The sequence below is a fragment of the Ovis canadensis genome, chromosome 1 (assembly GCF_042477335.2).
Source record: "Ovis canadensis isolate MfBH-ARS-UI-01 breed Bighorn chromosome 1, ARS-UI_OviCan_v2, whole genome shotgun sequence".
In the NCBI taxonomy this organism is placed as follows: Eukaryota; Metazoa; Chordata; class Mammalia; order Artiodactyla; family Bovidae; genus Ovis; species Ovis canadensis.
This window is the reverse complement of record NC_091245.1, coordinates 24,191,398-24,209,943: the sequence shown is the minus strand read 5'-3', so window position 1 is coordinate 24,209,943 and position 18,546 is coordinate 24,191,398. Positions and strand designations below refer to the sequence as shown.

Genomic DNA, 18,546 nt, shown 5'->3' with positions numbered 1-18,546 from the left:
CCTCAACTGTGGAGCCACATCCTGAGCCACAGAAGAAACTCATAGTAGGCACTCTTACTTGTTAAAAAGCAGATGTGGGCTTGAATCTTAGCACTGATCATAGGCACTCTGAGACACTGCAGTTCAGTCCATTGGGTTTAATCCTCAGCGACTATGTCAGTTTTGAGGAAGGGCCCAGTGCAGTACTTGACACACTTGCCAAGAGCCAGTTAGTTCCTTTCCCTTCTATCTATCTGCTCAGCCAGAATGACCTCCTTCTCGCTCACTGGCCCTTATCCTCCCCATCAATGTGGCTGTCACCCATACTCTTTCTTAAGACTTCATCCTTACTCCGCATACCCATATATTGTCTCTGAAGGAAAAACCTGTCTTAGGGCTTCTCTGTTCCCAGGAGTCTCTGCGTGTAAGCCATTAACGCACATCCACTTTAGGGTAGATTTCCCACCGTTCTCTGTGGGGCAGTTCTGTGACGATGCAGGCAATTGTGGGAGGAAATGAAGGAACAAAGGATGAGGCAAAAAATATCCAAAGCCCCTGCGTCCTCTCAGGCGTGGCCCCTGACTCCTGTCTGCATTCCTGCTACATTAACATCACGACAGCTACCACTGCTGCTATAACAGAGTCAGCAAGTGCCGGTGCCGCGGCTCTCCCTACTGACACTTTTACCAGTACTACCGCTGCTGCTGTGAAGAGCCCTACCCCTTGTGCTGCTACAGTAAGCTATTGTAATTTCCCTGCTATCCTTGTTACTACCACCACCCCAGTGTCTGCTAGCCAATGCTTACTGATGTACCCTAATTAGTGATAATGCTGGCTACGTGCCCTACAGTCAGACATAGTTCTCTAAGTGCGTTGCATGTAAAAACTCACTTAATCCTCACATAACTCTATGGTTTAAGTGCTATTATTGTCCTCATTTTATACATGAAGGAACTGAGACACAGAGAAGTTAAGAAATAGGCCTAAGACCACATGGCTAGAGAGCTTCCCTGATAGCTCAGTTGGTAAAGAATCCACCTGCAATGCAGGAGACCCCAGTTCGATTCCTGGGTCAGGAAGATCCACTGGAGAAGGGATAGGCTACCCACTCCAGTATTCTGGTCTGGAGAATTCTAAGAACTGTATAGTCCATGGGGTCACAGAGTCAGACAAGACTGAGCAACTTTCACTTTCACATGGCTAGACATGGCAGAGTTCAGATTTGAACTCAAACATTTTGACCCTAGAGTCTTTTCTTTCACATTATACTATATAGTCTCTAACAACAATAAGCTGCTTCACTGTCCTGCCTCCAAATTTTCTTCTTGAGAGTGGATTCCCTCAATGTCTTCCACCTTCTTCCACAAAACCACTTCTACCAAAGCACTTATTGTAATTACTGTCTACATGTTTGGTTGCCTTACTGCCCACCCCACCCCCACCAAAGCCCACTCCACTATGCTGCTCAATTCAATGTCGAGTGTTTACAGAGCAGAGATCACATTGACTCATATCTGGGACTCCAGTGCTTTATATATTCTTGACCTACTAGGCATTGAAATAATTGATTAATGCATGAACAAAGAAACAAACAAATGACCTTGAGGCAATCGGAGTTCACCAACAGCCAATGGGAATGCCTGGGGAGGTAGTAAGCTTCCCCCATCACAGAAGTTCCAGGAGAACTTCCAGGATTCATAGAGATCCTGAAATAGATAAACTTCAAAGTTTCCTCCAAGTTTAAGGTCCCAGAATTCCTCAAGAAGCACACTTGACCGTCGAACACTCTCTCCCCTCTGCATACTGGATGTATTGCATTTGAACTCCTTATGAAATGAAAGGAAATTAGTTACATTGATATTGATGTGAAGTTGTCAAGTCAGATGCTTCTAGGCTTTCAGAAACCTCCAGTCAACACACTGTTTGATAGATGAGAGGACAGAGGCCCAGAAAGGTTAAAGCCTGGTCTAATGTGGTGCCTTGGAGTACACGCGGCCTGGGAAAAAAGTATATCTGTCCTAAGTGACATTCCAGGTCTCTTACCATTCAAGCCATTTATCAACAGAAGGTGGTCTCCCATGACCCACACTGACTTTAAAAGGACATAGATGCCAACTTGTCTTCAAGTAGCAAAGTAGCTCAGCTGCCTAACATAGAGAGCAATCCAATAAGGACTGAAATCACCCCTGTCATGCAAAGTGGTCAACCGCTCTATATCTTAGTTTTATCTCAGTCTCTCAGGGGCCTTTGTCTGCCTAAATGTGCTGTCTCCTTCTGCATGTCATGTTTCAGCTTTGAGTGGAATATTGTGTCAGAACTAAAGCCTTCCTCTTTGAAAATCAACATTTTGGCAGCCCCTTGCTGTTCAGTTTCTGAAGGTGCCCAAGTCTGCCTTCCTCATTCATCTAACCACAGGAGATCATTATCCAGTGACGGAGTTCTATTCCACTATCATTATCCTATAATGAGAATGCCTCCTCGGATGGGGGAGGGGTGGAGATGAAGTTGCGGGTGGTGGGTGGAGGCAGTAAACATCCTGCAGACTTTGGGAAACAATTGTGTGGATAGGTGCCCAGTAGATTATGCTTTATGGCATCATGGCAGGTATATACACACAAATGTATAACATTGTATAATATACAACGGTGTATATACATATATATGTATTTCATATAAAGATAATTTCAAAGTGCATTGAACATTTTGCTGTACAGCATTTATCTCTTCTTCTGATAAAAGTTTGGGGAATCCTCAGTACTGATCTTGCTTGCAGGAATCACTCCAACTTGTGGGATGAGAGGGAAACACATCCCTGTGGTCAGAGATGAGACACCTGACCTTCTTATGCATTAGTCAATCGCCATATTCCAACCCCTCAGTTGCAGAGTCATACTGTTGTTGGATATGCATATTGATTGTAATTTGTTGAATATATGCATGTGTATGCTGCTAAGTCACTTCAGTCATGTCCGACCCTGTGCGACCCCAGAGACGGCAGCCCACCAGGCTCCCCCATCCCTGGGATTCTCCAGGCAAGAACACTGGAGTGGGTTGCCATTTTCTTCTCCAATGCATGAAAGTGAAAAGTGAAAGTGAAGTCGCTCAGTCGTGTCCAACTCCTAGCAACCCCATGGACTGCAGCCTACCAGGCTCCTCCGTCCATGGGATTTTCCAGGCAAGAGTACTGGAGTGGGGTGCCATTGCCTTCTCCAACGCGTGTGTATATGTATATACAAATATATTGATGGTTTAGTAAACAGAAATGGCAACCCACTCCAGTACTCTTGCCTGGAAAACCCCATGGACGGAGGAGCCTGGTGGGCTACAGTCCACAGGGTCACAAAGAGCCGGACACAACTGAGCGACTTCACTTTCATTAGCATTATGTATCCTGAATTTATCCTCTTTGTTGCATTTATAAAATCCCCAATTTAAAATACAAAACAAATGAAAAATACCTCCAAATTAGTTTGCTTCAATTAATTTATATACACTGGGTGTGTTCCAAGTGCTAATGAATGGGATATGAACTAGCAATACAGAAAGGAGCAGAGTCATGATTCCTTGGGTAAGTCTATTGCCCACATAAGACCCTATCAGTAAGCTGGGAGCTGGGGAAAGTTGCAGGCCCACCTTGAACATTTGCAAGACTCAGGCAAGGAAACAAATGGAGGCCTAGAAAGTCTAATCTAAATACTATGTTATAAATCTAGCTAACAAATTGTTAAAATATATACCTATCCTCCTACCTGGATAGATACATAACAAAAAACTAGAAACATACTTGTAAAGCCGTAATATTTTTATGATGAAAACTTGGCCAAAAAATAAAATTCCAAGAGTTCTGAATTTAATTCCTATTGTAATTCCTATTCCTGTCTGAATATTCTTTAGGCAGAGAGATGGGCCTACAATGTTTGCAACAATAAAGCTTGGGCCCAGAGAAGGGGCCCTATAAACAGATAAAAGAATAGGATTGGAAGGTTGAATTCAATGATATCTCAGTTACCTTGTGCTCTAATGTTCACAGATAACTGAGAAAATAGGTCTTTCTTAAGACAGGAAATACTTGCTTGTATTTAAAGAGTGTTCAGTTTTACATGCCCCCAGATATATGCACACAAGAGTACAATTGCAAAAAAAAAAAAAGAAAGAAAAATGGAGCTGGGTTATGTGGCCAAATGCAGAATTCATTGAATGCCAGTTGTAACAGACCATAATGAAGCTAAAAGTAAATTGGACTTGAAGATGTATATTTAATCATGGATGCTGAGCACACAATACAATGATATTAAAATATTCAAGCATTCAAATCAGCTCAATGCTGGGGCTATATGCTCTAAATCTAAATGAAAACATTAAATACGTGCTCAGACCTATATTATTCTTCTAGTTCAAATACCATAAATCTTGAAGAGTTGAAATGTAAACAGTCAAGATTATTTTTACAGCGATAGGCACTTCTTCCAGATCCACACCTAGCAACTATCATTGAGTCATTCCTGGACTTACCTTTTGAATTCTGGATTCTTCTGGAACAATTGGAATAGTAGCTCTGGCAGATCATTGGAGACCTTGTAGGCAGGTCAACCCCACCCCCCATTTCAGGCGGGTGGCTCTTAGAAAGTCCTGGGGGAAGAGTTCCAGATTTCTATCAGATGATTTGTTTGAAGTGTGTGTCAGTCAACTATGGGCTGGAAAGCCTTGGGAAAACTATTATACATAATCTTTGAGAACCTCAATTTGTTCATCTATAAAATGGAAAAGTTAGTCACTCTTTCTGTGCCAGGAGTATTTTAAGCATACTTCTAACATAATAATAGTTATTTTATACCCTTGGATAGGGATACCTTTGGATACCTTTTTGCTATATGTTCATTGTAAAAAATTTTGTAAATACGAAATAACAGTATATCAGAGAAAAACATCGCCCTTAATACTATTGCCAAAGATAAATGCTATTAAATTGAATATTTTCTTCCTGACTAGTTATTTGCATAACTGTATGTATAGTTAGGGGGTGGTGGTTTAGTTGCTAAGTTTTGTCTGACTCTGGAGACCCCATGGACTGTAACCCACCAGGCTCCTCTGTCCATGGGATTTCCATTGTCCATGGCAAGAATACTGGAATGGCTTGTCAGTTCTTTCTCCAGAGGATATTCCCAATGCAGGGATTGAACCAGTCCCCTGCACTGAGCTGATGCAGGAAGTTTCTTTAGTGACTGAGCTGATGAGGAAGCCCATATATACAGTAAGAACATCCTATATATACGGTTTTATATCATTTGACATTGTACTGTGAACATTTTACCACATTATTTGAAATTATTTATAAATTCTTTAAATGGTCGAATAATATCCCTTTGAAATGATGTACCATACTTTATTTAAAATCTACTAGTATTTACAATTGGCCAAGGACGGGGGAGCCTGGTGGGCTGCTGTCTATGGGGTTGCACAGAGTCGGACACAACTGAAGCGACTTAGCAGCAGCAGCAGCAGCAGCATTTACAGTTGAGATGGTTCTAAATTGTCATTATTTTAAATAGCATGACAATAAATTATCACATCATTTTGCAACTATGCATGTATCACCCTTTTAAATTTTTAGGTAGCAATCGTATTCATTTCTCTAAGTTCAGTGCCCAGTATGGTACCTGGAATAAAGCAAGACCTCTAAAAATATACACTGAATAAAGGGATAAGTGAATGAGTGACGAAACACCAGTGAGTGTCCCTTTCTGTGACACTGCCTTCTCAGATAGGGTGGAGGGAGCTCTATAGCCACACCAGACGCAGATGGGGGGGGGGGGGGGGCTCTCTTCCAAGGCAAGTGGTTACTGTCCTTCTCTCATGTACTCCTCCTGTACTTCTGTCAAATAGATCTCCTCCCTGAAACTCAAGGGCCAATGAGCCTTTTTATTGAAATGCCATTTCTAAAGCTTTACCTGAGAAATTGTTTGCTTTGCTCACATTTTGCCTTTGCCACAGTCTACCTCATGTTGTTTGTCAAATGACAAAAGTCATAATAAGTAAAACATTAAGGATCTAATTTAAAAGAACCATTCTAGAACACTTAGTAAGGATAGGGGTCAGAGGAGGCACCTTCATTGCATCAGAGAAGATACTCACATAGGCACTGGAGAAGTTTCTGTTAAAAACTAGGTGTGCTCTGACCCTCAGAGTTCTTTTCTGAATGTAATTATCTTTAGAATGGGGATAGTGGTAAGTATCATTTATTGAGCTTTTAAGAATGTACTAAGTAATGCTCTACATACATTGTCTTATTTGATGCTTACAACAACCTATAAAGAAAAAAAAAAAATAGAACCCTTGACTTATAAGGAAATGGGGTCTTTGCAAGGTTAAATAACTTGAGTACAGTTGGGATAACTGAACTTTGCAGTGTTGAAAGGCTATATGGCTATGGAGCCAGACAGGTCTGGATTTTAAGCCGAGCTCCACCACCACTTACAAGCTGTGTGACTATGAGAAAGTTACTTAACCTCCTTGAGGCTCCATCTGCTCATCTATAAAATAAAGATAACAATAGTACCTAATTCATGGGCTTGTTGTGAGGATGAAAAGCCATATAACACTTAGGCAGGACCTGGAATGTAGCAAGAGCTCAGTAAATGTTATTTTGTTATGATTACTTTTATTGTTTTCATGATTATACTATTAATATTCTTTGGTGGTTATGATGGCAATACCAGACTCTGGGCTGGGACAGTGGGCATTCAAAAATGTATAAGACATATAGTGCCTGCTCTCCATGAGCTTCCAGCCTAACTTTGCCTCTAATTTTACAACTGCAAAGCTAGTAAATAATGAAGCTGGGACTTGAACTGTAACTGTGGAATTTTAAAACACTCTTCTGCTACCTACCACATCCTTCCATTGTAATGTATATCTGATGTTATTGTTGTTAATAGTTTATGTCTGCCTTCCCCATAAAACTGAGGTCTTGGAGGCGGGAATTCTTGTGACTCCTCTTTGTGTCCCCAGTGTCCAGCCTGGGACCTGCCACAGAGTCAGGTCCTAAGTGTATTTGCTATTATCAACCGAAGGTCCTACATTGGGCCATTCATCTCCTGCGTCCCCAGGCCCCAGTCAGGTCCACAATCCCACTGTTTTTGTCCCTTTCTGTGTGTTCCATCCCCCCCTCCCCCTCTCCCCATTAGGATTCTGCAGTGAGTGATTCCCTCTGTCATCTCACCGTAAATTGATGACTCGGGCCTGCTGATGCACTGAGCCACATGGCTAATACATCAGCTAAATGGATGCCGAAAACACCACCTGCTCCTTCAGGCAAATGGCACTTTGGAAAATGGAATGTGTAATCAATAGAATTAAACCTTAAGCAGAACTCTGTACCCATGTCCCTGTGCAGGGGCTTGGCAGGCAAACAGTGGGAAGACTTTTTTTTTTTTTCCTTTTTCCTTCTTTTTCAAAGCACTTGGTTTGGCACTTGTTCAGGCAGTTCTGTCACCCCTATCACAGTCAGCATGGTATCCTCAGCATGCTGTCCCTTCCCTTCCTGTTCTGCCTGAGTGCCTTAGTCACTTGGCCTTTATGTCCTATCTCTGGGAGACTTAGAGAGATAGTTTCCAGTACACTCAGTGTAGCACAGACAGCTGGAGTTTGAAGCAAGGAGCCTGAAGTCGGGGAGGTCTGGGTGTGACCTGAGGCAAAGACCCTCAACTGTACTGAACCTTGACTCATCCGTGAAATGATGGTAATTATTCTCACCTCGTAGGGTTGTTTTGAGAATCACGTATCCGAATAGCATATGAGAAGGTGCTTTGTAAACTACAAAGCCACATATGAAGGTTGGTAGTGGTGGTTTAGTTGCTGGGTCGCATCTGATTCTTGCGAGCCCATGGACTATAACCTTCCAGGCTCCTCTGTCCATGGGATTCTGCAGGCAAGAGTGGGTTGCCGTTTCCTTCTCCAGGGGATCTTCCCAACCCAGGAATCGAACCTGGGTCTCCTGCATTGCAAGCAGATTCTTTACCAACTGAGCTATAAGGGAAGCCCACAAATGAAGATTAACCATTGTTATTATTATTACAAGGTATGGATCTTGGTTAATAACAATAATAATAACAAGGTATGGATCGGAGAAGGCAATGGCAACCCACTCCAGTACTCTTGCCTGGAAAATCCCATAGACGGGGGAGTCTGGTGGGCTGCAGTCCATGGGGTTGCTAGGAGTTGGACACGACTGAGCGACTTCACTTTCACTTTTCACTTTCATGCATTGGAGAAGGGAATGGCAACCCACTCCAGTATTCTTGCCTGCAGAATCCCAGGGACAGAGGAGCCTAGTGGGCTGCCATCTACGGGGTCACACAGAGTCGGACACGACTGAAGCGACTTAGCAGCAAGGTATGGATAGGAGCGTAAACTCCCTTTGTATTTTCCTTTCTAACCTACCTATCCAAGGAAATGGCTTTTCAGATATGGCTGAGAAAGCCTAAGATCAAGTAGTCATCAGCCGAACGTGGTTTTACTAGGATTATGGCAAAAATCAGAAAATGGAATCCATGAGCTATGAGGGAATTTAAGGATTATTCATGCCTTCGTCTTCATGAAAACACCAAATGGGATGACCCTGGTGCTGCGGGAGGGCCCGGAAGCCCCGGGGGCCCTGGAACTAGAGGCCACGGTGGCTTCCGCAGAAGCTTCAGTAATGGCGTCCGGGGCCCGGATCGCGGCTGCGGTCGGGGTCGGGGCAGAGGCCGCGAAGCTCGTGGAGGCAAGGCCGAGGACAAGGAGTGACTCCCCGTTACCAAGCTGGGCCGCCTGGTCAAGGACATGAAGATCAAGTCCCTGAAGGAGATCTACCTTTTCTCTCTGCCTATCAAGGAGTCTGAGATCACTGACTTTCTCGGGAGCATCCCTTAAGGATGAGGTTTTGAAGATTATGCCCGTGCAAAAGCAGACCAGTGCTGGCCAGCGGACCAGGTTCAAGGCATTTATTGCCATCGGGGATTACAACGGACATGTCGGTCTAGGTGACAAGTGCTCTAAAGAAGTAGCCACTGCCATCCACGGAGCCATCATCCTGGCCAAGCTGTCCATCGTCCCTGTGCAAAGAGGCTACTGGAGGAACAAGATCGTTGAGCCCCACACAGTTCTTTGCAAGGTGACTGGCTGCTGTGTCTCCGTGCTGGTGCACGTCATCCCTGCCCCCAGAGGCACTGGCATTATCTCACCCCTGTGCCCAAGAAGCTGCTGATGATGGCTGGCATAGATGACTGCTACACTTCTGCCAGGGGCTGCACTGCCACCCTGGGCAACTATGCCAAGGCCACTTTTGATGCCATTTCCAAGACCTACAGTTATCTCACCCCTGACCTCTGGAAAGAGACAGTGTTCAGTCTTCATAAGCAGGAATTCACTGACCATCTTGTGAAGACCCATACCAGAGTCTCCATGAAGAGGACCCAGGCCCCAGCTATAGCCACCACATAATTTTATAAAGAGAATGATAAAGTAAATGAAACAGGTTTAAAAAAATGGATTATTGGTGAGACTACAGACCTTGCTCTCTATCCTTGTTATGGTTGAGGGAACTGACATCCAGAGGGGAGAAGGATTTGGCCAGTGCCATACTGTGAATTGATGGCACAGCAAGGAATGGAGGCAGGTGGTCTTGTCTTGGTCCAGGAGTCTCTCCATGAAGTTTCCAGGCCAGAAAATCTTTACAGAAGCGGAGGGTGGGAAGACAATCAGGGTCAAGGCCACTTGAAGCCAAGAGCTTGCCTCTCCTTCCTCTGCACTGTGCTGGTATCACCACGCTGAGAGCATAGGTGCAGAGGAGCCCCTTCTTCTCAGAATTCTTACAACACTGTCTTCATCATTTATTTGGCCTTTAATTTTATGCAACCTGGTGAGATCCCTTATGCTGCTGTCTTGTGTTAGCTAATCCACAGTTCTCTAATGGAAGCGATTTTGCCCCCTACTTCCAGAGGACATTTGGCAATGTCTAGAGACATTTTTGATTGTCAAGATTTGAGAGGGGTTATTACTGGCATCTAGTGGGTGGAAATCATGGCTACTTTAAACATCCTGCAGTGCATAAGACAACGCTTGACGATGAAAAATGATCTGGTCCAAAGTATCATTAGAGCCAACATTAAGAAACCCTAATCCAGTCCATTTGTAGGGTTCTGCCTTTCTATCTTTGGCCAGACTATCAGTGGTCTATGAGCTCTGTGTGGACTTCAGTGCAGTCTTGCTGTGATTCCCTCAGTAGATTTAACATAGTAGAATCTAAGCAAATATTTCTTGGTGGGAAATGCATAGATGGGGAAAGAGCACCAAACTATAAGCAGGGACCCTTGTTTGGTCAAAGCATCACCACCAGCAGGACTAAAGTAATCCTGGACTAGATAAGCGATTTTCAAACTGTGCTCCAGGAAGCCTTAACAATATCTGCATCTGTTTGACTCTATGGCTATTGAATGTAATTTCTTACATACAAAGAATTCCGCAGTTGTAAAAATTTGTAAACCCCTTAGATAGTTAAACCCTTAAGATAGTTTTAGGCCAAAATCCCTCTGAAGACTTCTCAGAGGAGGATATATATAAAGGTTCTATTTTTAACAAACTCAAAGAATGTCTCTGTGATGTCAGTTTATATTCTCCAGTCATGGGTTGAGGATGGTGGCCTCTCTGGCACCTTCTAGTTTGGAGGCTGTCCAGCTCCTTACTCTTCTTGTGGCCATGCAGCAAGCCATGAGTCTCCCTTCAGGAATCTGAACATTCAGGAATGAGCTCTGGGGGAGATTCCTGCCTGTGCCTCCAACCCTGGGAGCATTCTCTGGCCCCTAAGGAGGGCCTCAGTCAGATGCCATTACGCACTGGCCATTTGGTGTATTTATATACCCAGAAGTCTGTATATGCTGGTAATAGACTAGTGCAGGAGCTAATAAATGAGTGCAAGAGCAGGGACTAGCTGAGACCTGGCTCAGTGAGATGCTCTGGTCGCCTCTGAAGGGGGCTGCCTGCTTCATGCCCATTGCAAAGGACCAGAGGAAATATAGCTGAGGGTACTAAAAAAAGTCAAGAAAGAAATTCAGAGAGAGACAGCTCAAGAAGAGAGAGCAAGAGTTTGATGCTAGTGATGAGTGATGGTGATTTTCTCTGAGTGAGAAGTAGAATGTTCAATAAACATTCATTTGTAGTTATTATTAGAATTATCATTATTTATAGTTAACCATTGTCTTGGTTTGTAGAGACCAGCAGGATTACATACTTGTAGCTTAATGTAATCGTCAGTGTCAGGTGAGCTACTTGGGTTCATAACATGCTACCTGGTACAGAAACACCTTTTACTCTAGTCCCTCCTATGCTTCTTCCCTGGTAGCTCAGTTGGTAACGAATCCACCTGGAATGCAGGAGACCCCAGTTCGATTCCTGGGTCAGGAAGATCCGCTGGAGAAATGATAGGCTACCCACTCCAGTATTATTGGGCTTCTCTTGTGGCTCAGCTGGTAAAGAATCCACCTTCAAGATGGGTCCAATCCCTGGGTTGGAAAGATCCCCTAGAGAAGAGAAAGTCTACCCAACTCCAGTATTCTGGCCTGGAAGATTCTATGGACTGTATAGTCCATGGGGTTGCAAAGAGTCAGACACGACTGAGCGACTTTCACTCCTATGCGTTCATGGTTCACGTGGAAAATTGACATCAGAGAGGGGCAGGAGTGTGCCCAAATACCACGTCAAATCACTGTGAGAATCAGAACGCCGCTATGCTAATGCCGGGTGGGGATTCTTCGCAACACACTGGTCTGCCTCTTGGGAGAACAGTGTTTCCTTCATCTGTGGCACTCTGTCTACAGAGCAGAAAGGTCATTGACATCATTTCATCAAATCTCAACACATTCCTAGGGGAGTGAGGCAAAACAAACACAAACAAAAGGATGAACAAACAAATGAAGGGAACAAATCACTCCCAGCGTTCATACAAAGAAGCCAGGCTTCACTAGGGGGTGGGGCATGAGTCCTCCACCCCCACAGTAGGCCTGCTTAACTCTTGAACCTTTCAGCATGACCAGCAATCCAATAAGGCAGTACCCTGGCTGTGCCATTAGCTCATTAGGTGGAGACGAGTGTCTGCATTGATCTGTTTATCTCTTAGGCCTGGCTGCTGGAGAAAGGCCAGCTGTTTCCCTGAGAGCTGACTTTCCTCTTGACTCATCACAGAGCATCAGGGGAGTCCACTCCTTTGTCCCTTTCAAGCTCAAGGTCACTGGAGTGCAGAGCAGGAGTCAGACCACAGTGGTGCCTTCTGAGAGCTTCAGACATTGCATCTCCTCCTCCATCCTTTTAATTCTCCCCTGGAGGTGACCCCTTTGGGAAATGAAAAATATGGTGGGACGTGCTTGGACTTGCAAGGGGACAGATCTTGGCTTGATACCAGGCACTACTGCTTGTATGCTACCTGTATGACTTTGGGGAAGTCGTTTCCCCTCTGTGAGCCCAAACGTTCTCCTTTGCAAAGCAAGGCTAATAGCACATACAGATTTCTGCAAAGACTTGTTGATATAAATATGTGAGAGAACAGGCACAATGTTTAGCTCAGTGCTAGGTGCAGAAGAAATACCAGAAAATCTTACCTGAGCTGCCACTTCTGAGAAACAGTGTTTTAGGAATAGTATACATATCTGTCAATCAGGATTTGATCATGGGATTTTTGTGAGATTGATATGAAAATATATGGGGGAGTATAGCTATTATTACACAAATAATTTCGTTCATAGAAGGCTCATTCGGAGTGGACAACATCAAGGATATATGATCTATCCTGGACTCAGTTAAAATTCTCAACTTGCCCGTATATCTGTTGTCTCATACGTGGCATTTAGCTCATGAAAAGTTCATTGCTTAACGTGTTAATTGTATTTAATGCTTTTAAAAATAGGAAGTAGTTTGTTGAAACACCAAACATGTAACCTCTTAGTCGTCAATAATAATGGGGCCTGGGTTGTACTAGATAATATTGGCAAAATATGTTTTTCCAAATCACTACAACTGTATTCTTTTTATTTGATTAAATGTTCCCATTTGATTAATATTTCCCTTTTCATTTTCTAAGTTTCCTTCTTTTCATGCTACTGTCCAATTCTTAATTTAATGCCATGTTTAAACTGTAAATATCCTCATTATAGAGAATATATAAAAGAATAATTAAATTTACATTGCTCTTATTTCCATAAGTCAACATGTCACTGTACTTCTTGCCAAATTTTTTCTTTGTGCTTTTGTGCATTTTTAATAAAAATGGGTATCATACTGCATTTATCTTTTTTTACCCAATGAAATATTATGATAATTTCTTACATTTTAAATATTCTTCAAAAAATGTGTTTTAAGAACTGTATAATCCCTAGCATGTATGTGAATAGCTTATTTAATTACTTCTCCTTATTCCATATTTAGGTAATTTTCAATTTTTTACTATTACAGTTTAATGAACACCCGTACATATGTTTGCATCTGTCATTATTTCCTTAGAACAGCATTCTTTTTATCCTTATCAAAGGCATTGACAGTAATTTATTGACCACTTTTAAAGAAAAATGACCCCCTCCCAAGTCCAAGGCTTGCATGCTGCTTTGTTAGAGTCTGGGATACCCCCTGGTGGAGGTTATAGAACATGGCCAAAATGCATCACACACACCCTTATAAGGGAACTCAAAGATTCTGGATGCAGAGTCTTTGAAAATCAGCATAGGCAAAAGATTTCTCTTCCTTTCCTCCTCTTTTTCTCTCTCTCTCTCTCACATACACATACACCAAAACCACAGGAAAATTAAATGGAATAACCAAATGAAAAAAAAAAACAAGAAAGCTCAGACCTAAAGTTGTTTTCAATTTAAAGCCAGGCCCTGGCTGCCCCGCCTCCCTGCCACCCAGGTGCCTACAGCATAACGTTCAGAGGCTGTTTACTTGGCTAGAGGTGCCCTAGACTAGAAATCTGCCCATTAGGACACTAGATGGAGCCAGATGGGAAAGTTTCTGCTCTCGCTGCAGAGGAACCATTTTCTCTGCTCGTTCCTTTTCAGGAGCAGTAGCATGATATGGCTGGTCTCACAGAAAACCTATTTCTCTAATAGTCTTCACTTGAGCTTCCCTCAATCAGTCATTCTTAAAACATTCATCAAGCCCTTGCTCTGAGTCAGCTGTCAGACACAAAGCTGAGTCAGACACAGTCCTCGCCTCCTTCCTCTGGAGGGTGTACGGGCTGGTGGGAGAGGCCGCTTAGTTAACAGGCTGATCTTACTTTACTTTTCTTCGCTCTTTCTAGACTCCAGGCAACAGGGTGCAACACATTGCCTGATCTTGCACTGGAATTCTCTAGCTTCTTGACTTCCTTCTTGCAATTTTCTCTCAGAAAAGAGGTTTCCTTCTATTTCTTTGTATCTAAATCTTAACCAGGCCCAATCCAAATGCTTCCTCCCCTGGGAAGCCTTTCCTGCTTTTTCCCACACAGAATTCCTCTTTGATTCCTTTAACCCTTTATTTAGTGCACCAGTTCACAAGCTTTACTATGTATCAGAATCACCTGGGGACTGGATCCCACTCTCAGTGTTTTCAATTTAACAGATCTGGGGAACAGCCTAGGAATCTGCATTTCTAACAAGTTCTCATGATGTTTCTAATGGTCTAGGGAGCATACTTATGGGTCAGAGAACACGGAGAGATTTGGGCAGAGGTGTGGGTCTACAGAGAGCACGTACCCTCCATGTATCCCTTCCACTGGGTGTTCGTCTGAATGCTTTATCATAACCTATAATGAACTGCTAAATGAAGGAATGCCCATTCCAGGGCCTGAGAGTGGGCTCTTGTCTAATACTCAGCACTGAATTGTACGAGGAGACACACGTGCTGATGAGGCAAGAGATGTTATTGTGAAGGGACACCCTGGTGGAGAGCAGCAGTCTTCTTCCGTGTTACCCTTCATATACTACTACGTCACTGAGAAGGGGATGACGGTGATAAGGAAGAAGAGGACTTTTTTCTCTCTAGTCAAAAATCAATGCAAAACAATGTTCTGAAAAAACTTGTGATGAAAAAAAATGTCCAGCACAGCTTTAAGACCTTATGTTGAAAGAAGCTAATGAAAAAGCTGATTGGAGTATGGCATCTGCCTACAATGCAGGAGACTCAGGTTGAATCCCTGGGTTGGGAAGATACTTTGGAGAGGGAATGGCCGTCCACCCCAGTATTCTTGCCTGCAGAATCCCATGGACAGAGGAGACTGGCAGGCTACACAGTCAATGGGGTCACTAAGCATTGGACATGACTGAGCAACTAGCACTACACCAGGGAGCACACTAAGAGAACCACTTTGAGCATTAACATGTGCCAAGCATGATGCTCCATGTCAGCGACATCACAGCGACCCTCACTGTCTTTGCCCGTAAGGATAGCACAGGCTGGGGACAGGAGAAAGAAACAGCACAACACTTTGCGGTTCCAGAGCCGTGTGAGGAGTGCTCCAGAAGCAGAAATACAGATGCAGTTACCTGTCCTCATAGTGTTAGGAGGACCAAAACCTTCACAGAGGGAATGGCATTTGAGCTGGCCTTGAAGGATGCCCAAGACTTCATCAGGATCAGAAAAGGTCAACATCATGTGCCGAGGTACCAAAAGCCCCAGCATATTCAGCATGTGATAAAATATTTACTGGGTGTGGGACATGGGGAGAATGGGCAATATCCTTAGAAATGTGAGGGTGATAGGAGATAGCCTAGAAGACTTAAATGCCATGCCAAGAAGTTTTGATTTCATCCTCCAGATGAATGAAGAAATAATAGAGAAATAAAATAGAGAAATAACATGGGAGAGATTTCCTAATGGAAGAATCAGTCTGATTGCCGTGCCGAGTCTGGACTGCCAGTGGCAAGACGGGAGGGGTGAGAAGTCTGTTAAAATTGACTAGGCAAGAAATGATGACAGCTGGATGTGATGGATTTGGGAAGTCTAATGGGCTTGGACTCAATCACGCACATCTGAGGGGAAAATGCAGAGGTCTTTGGAGCCATAGGTGAGCTTTGCCTTCCTCTCACTCCTTTCCCAAGCCCCTACCTTTAACTTCTTATCTGACTGTTAGAGTTAGGTCCTGCCTGTCTCTGTGCTAGAGCACACACTGCCTGAACACACTACCTGCCTCAAATCCCATTTCCTACCAGTGACTATAGCCCTGGTTCTCTCCAAAGTCTCTGTCTCTTTGTCAGCTCTGTGTGCAGGTCCCTGATTGGCCACACTAACCTAACTGGGCGGGGTGGGCGGGCGGTCTTAGCTGTGCCTCAGTTTTCTCATCTGTCTGTCTCAACTGTCAAGTAGGGACAGTAATATTTCCTCAATGGCCTTTATTGCTATTTCCTCAATGGCCTTTACTGCAAACTGCAAGAAGACAGGATGATGATGATAAATCATCTCTAGACCCATTGGACAAAGATAAGCATTATTGTTCTTGTTGTTGTTCAGTTGCCAAGTTGTGACCCCATGGACTGCAGCATTCCAGTCCCTGTCCCTCACCATTTCCCAGACTTTGTTCAAGTTCATGTCCATTGAATCAGTGATGCCATTCAACGATTCTCATACTGTCACCCTCTTCTTCTGCCTTCAATCTTTCCTAGAATCAGGGTCTTTTCCAATGAGTTGTCCCATCACATCAGGTGGCCAGAGTATTTGAGCTTCAGCTTCAGCATCAGTCCTTCCAATGAATATTCAGGGTTGATTTCCTTTAGGATTGACTGGTTTGATCTCCTTGCTGTCCAAGGGACTGCCAAGAGTCTTCTCTAGCACCATAGTTCAAAAGCATCAATTCTTTGGCGCTCAGCCTTCTTTATGGTCAAACTCTCACATCCATACTTGACTACTGGAAAGACCATATATAGCCTTGACTATATGGATCTTTGTTGGCAAAGTGATGTCTTTGCTTTTTAATACACTGTCTAGATTTGTCATTGTTTTCCTTCCAAGAAGCAATCACTTTCTAATTTCATGGCTGCAGTCTACCGTCCACAGAGAAGGTATATGTATTATCTGGGTATATGTATTCATCCTGAAATGAATTATATTATTTGTAACTATGATCTCCCTATATTCATTTATTCATTCACTTAACAATAGTTTTTCAATTATTGCATATGCTACAAGCTCCATGCTAGGCATATGGGAAAGATGCAGATTTTGGAATCAGTCCTTGCTATGCCTTTGCCAGCTCTGTGACCTTAAGTAAGTTACTCAACTTCTCTAAGTCTCCATTTCTCCATCTGAAAAATGAGGGCTGTGATGTTTTATGCATCAGTGCTGTCATGAGGACTAAATGACTTTAATGAGATAGAACCTAGACAGTGCCTGGTCACATAATCAGTATTTCAGTTCAGTTCAGTCGCTCAGTTGTGTCCGACTCTTAGTGACTCCATGAAACACAGCACGCCAGGCCTCCCTGTCCATCAGTATTTAGTATCAGTTTCCTTCCTCCCATTATTCTCATTTTCTCATTCATTCAACAAGTATGCAATACAATATGTACAGGGCATCATGCCAGGCACTGAGGAAGACATAGCCTCATTCTCTTGGAGCTAACATCCAGGTGGATCAATTATCTTATGAAGACTTCCCAGAGAAAATGACAGTTAGGCAAAGACTTGAAAGGTAAATAGAAGTTAGTCAGACAAAGCTCTGTGAAAGAATGTCCCAGGCTGGTTTAAGACTCCAGAGGCCTGAGACTATCAGGAATACTGGAGAAAGTCAAAGCAGTTCAAGATGGCTGGAGCATCATTGAGGACTGAAGAGAGTGAAAGCCACTCAGGACACAAATTCAAGGTAGCTACTGAGAAAAATATGCTTCCAAAGGATTTTGGCAGGAGAATGACATGGTCAGTTTTACATCTTAGAAAGATACCTCTGAATTTACTTTGGAGATTACTGAAGGCAGAGACTTCAGGCAGGAGATTATTGCAGTAATCAACATGAGAAATTATGTAGTCTTTAACTGAGATAGTAGCTGAGGAATGGAGAAGCAGGCATTTTAAGTTCTGTTTATGATAGGATACCAGAGAGAGAGCTAAATAGTACCTAGGTTTCTAATCTGAGTAATCAAGAGAATAGTGATGCCATACCCTGAGCTAAAGACAGGTCACTAAGGGGAGGAGCAAGCTTTGGTAAAACTCATGGCTTCAGTTGCCATGGATTTTGAAGTACCTGTGAGACATCATTCTGGTGGAACTCAGGTCATGTTCTCAGGTCACTCCAGGCCCAGGCCTTGCTCTCAGTCCATCTTTGTTCCCAGTTGGTCATGTGGGCCAAAGACATGTATTCTTGGCAGACAGATATGTAGAAGCCACTTTGAGTGAAAGGGGTACAGACTCTACATGGGTAATCAAGATTTGAGGACCAATGGCAGAGTTTAGAGAAACAGTTTACTTAAAAGTTGACCCCATATTAATTAACTAGAATACTTGTCCAATAAAGATCTGAGAATATATCAGGGTTTGGGTATCACATTTCCTGAATCAACAATCCCAACATGTTGTAATG

At 43.3% G+C, this 18,546-nt stretch overlaps 1 protein-coding gene and 1 pseudogene across 1 annotated transcript in view; both read left to right on the top strand.

The window, feature by feature from the left end:
* Positions 1–18,546, top strand: part of AGBL4 (AGBL carboxypeptidase 4) — a 1,455,026-nt gene that overhangs the window by 1,000,109 nt on the left and 436,371 nt on the right. The gene's annotated exons all lie outside the window — the stretch shown is intronic.
* LOC138428445 (small ribosomal subunit protein uS5 pseudogene) lies at positions 8,536–9,459 on the top strand (annotated as a pseudogene).